The following is a 2,706-nucleotide window of genomic DNA, read 5'->3' on the forward strand; positions in this document are numbered from 1 at the left end:
TACAAAGTGAGTTCAAGGCCAGCTTGAACTGCAGGGTGAAACTCTGTCTCAAACAAACAACCAAACAAAAGATGAATAGTTTATTATTTTTCTTTTTTGTGGTAATAGAGATTGAGCTCAGAGCCTTTGCACATCTCCAGCCCTATTTATTTATTTTTGAAACATGATCTCAGAGTTTCCCAGATCGAGCTTGAACAGGCAATCTTCCTGTCCCAGCCCCCAGGAGTTCTGGGATTACGGGTATGCATCATTGTACCTGCCTCAACTGTAGAAATGAATACTCCCCAAAATAAACCTATCGCACTTACAATAGCATAAAAATACTTAGGAATTGCATTTAATAAAAGAGGTATAAGATTTGCACACTAAATACTATAAACATCATGAAAGAAACCAATGAGCTATATTAATAAGAAGACATTCCCTGTCCAGGGGCTGGAAGACTTGTGTTACTAAGATGGCAATACCGCACGCACTGAGTTACAGGCTCGGTATAATCTACCCCGGGCTGTTTTGTGTTGCTATAACAAAATGCTTGAGGCTGGGTATTGTTAAGTAGAGAAGTCTATTTTGCTCATGGCTCTGGTGGGTGGAAGGTCTGCACAACACGACACTGGCATTCTGGCAAGAGTCCTGAGTCACAAGACACTGGAGGAGCAGAAAAGGAACCAGCCATTGTGGAAGAGGCCAAGAGTACAGAGCAACTTTGTTTGCTAACTACCTGCTCTCAGGAGAACTGATCCGCTCCTCCAAAACCCAAGAGCAGAGTCAAGCCCTTCCTGAAGGTGAAGCCACTGTGACATAATTACAGGCCCCTGCGCCCAACCTCTATAGATTCTACTATCTGGACTCCGGCACAGGAACATGTTGGGGACACAGTCCCAAACCACACCTGAACTGTTACACTTTAGATCTGAAATGTCCCTCACGGGCTCCCATCTAGAAGGTGACTGGATTATGAGGGCTCCGACCTCTGGGGCTGAATCCATTTATTAATTCATTTGATGGCATTATTGGGAGCGGGTGGGCTCTTAGGAAGTGGGGCCTGTTAAAGGGAGTCGGTCATGGGACCATGCTCCTAGGGATGTATTTGTCCCAGGTCCCCTCCCTCCTGGCACTGTCTCTGACTCCTGGCTGCCATGAGGTAGGCGGCTTTCCTCTGCCACAGCTTTGTGCCTCACCACAGATCCCAAAGCCTGGAGCCAGGTGACCACGGCCTGACAGCTCTGTCATCCCGAGCCGAAGTGAGCCTTTTCTCCTTATGGGGTTACTCTCAGGTATTTTGTCACAGGGAAAAACAGCTGACTGATGCACAAGTCACCGCGAATCTCTTTTAAAATTTCAGCTGCCTACTTTACAGAAATTAAAATTCACTGACAAAAGTACATGGGCTACCCAGAATAGCCCAAAATCAGCCTGAAAAAGAATAGAGTTGGAGGATGTGTGTCTTCTGATTTCAAAAGCTATTATGAATCTTATTACGAACAAGGTTATATGGAACTGAGATAAAGACAGATGCAAACCCTCCGCTATCTGGGAAACTGATCAGTGACCCCAGAGGCCGAGCCCATTCATTGGAGGAAAGAAACATCTTTTCAACAAATGTTGCCTAGACATACACGGGCAGGGAGAAAAAAATGAAGCTCCTGGCTTGTCCCACATATAAACATTACCTCAGAAAGGATCAAAAGCTAATGGCAGGAATGGAAGAGCGCTAAACTTCTAGAACCCTCAGAAAATAAGCAAGGAACGCGCCTACAGATCTCGGTATCAGCGATGATTTCTTAGCTAAGACCCTTATGGCACAAGCAATAAAATAAACAATACATAAATTAGGATTTATTAAAACCAAACATTTTTGTACTTCACCGGACCCTAAACATGTGAAAGACAACCCACCAAATGGGAAAAATACCACCAAATCATATGTCTGATAAGGGCCTAAGAACCAGGCTGTACCCTTAACTCACAATTCAACAGCAAAGACAACTCAATTTAAAAATGGACAAAGAATTTGAATAGCTATTTTTTAAAAATATGCAAATGGCCAGCAGGTACACAAAGAGATGTTTGGCACCAAACACTGGGCAGTTGCAACTGAAAATCACAGAGCCACTACGTCTCGCCCACAAGATGGCAGTAAGCAAAAGACAGGCAATAAAACGTGTTAGTGAAGCTAGGTGAGAAGCCCGAGGCATGAGGGTTGCAAGTTTGAGCCTACCTGGACAACTTAGTGAGATCTCGTCTCAAAACTTCTTTAAAAAAGTGTTTTTGAAGGGCGAGGATGCAGCTCAGTGTGAGAGGCCTAGGTTCAATCTCTAGTACAACCAAAACACAAAGGCGGTGAGGATGTGGAGATGCGGGGCGCCTCACACTCTGCTGAGGTGGTAGAGACCACTGTGAAGCGACACTGAGCAGGATTTAATGTTAACCAATTGCCTTTTCATGTCAACATGTGAGTTTACCCGAGGCGCAGGCCCTTGTCAGGAGATGGGCAGCAGACTCGTCCTAAGTGAACCTCTGTGAGTCACTGGTCTCCACTAAGGCCTGGGTGGGTCTGTGAAGTTGAAAAACCTTAAAGGACAAGATAAGGCCACAGCTTGGCTCCAACCCCAGTGAATTAACTCAAAGGAGACTGCAGCTGCAGGCTCCACACTCCTACAATAAATGTCAACTAAAGATAAGGCACTTCTCCTGAATGACATA

Source organism: Octodon degus, unplaced genomic scaffold (assembly GCF_000260255.1).
Source record: "Octodon degus isolate 3935 unplaced genomic scaffold, OctDeg1.0 scaffold00002, whole genome shotgun sequence".
In the NCBI taxonomy this organism is placed as follows: Eukaryota; Metazoa; Chordata; class Mammalia; order Rodentia; family Octodontidae; genus Octodon; species Octodon degus.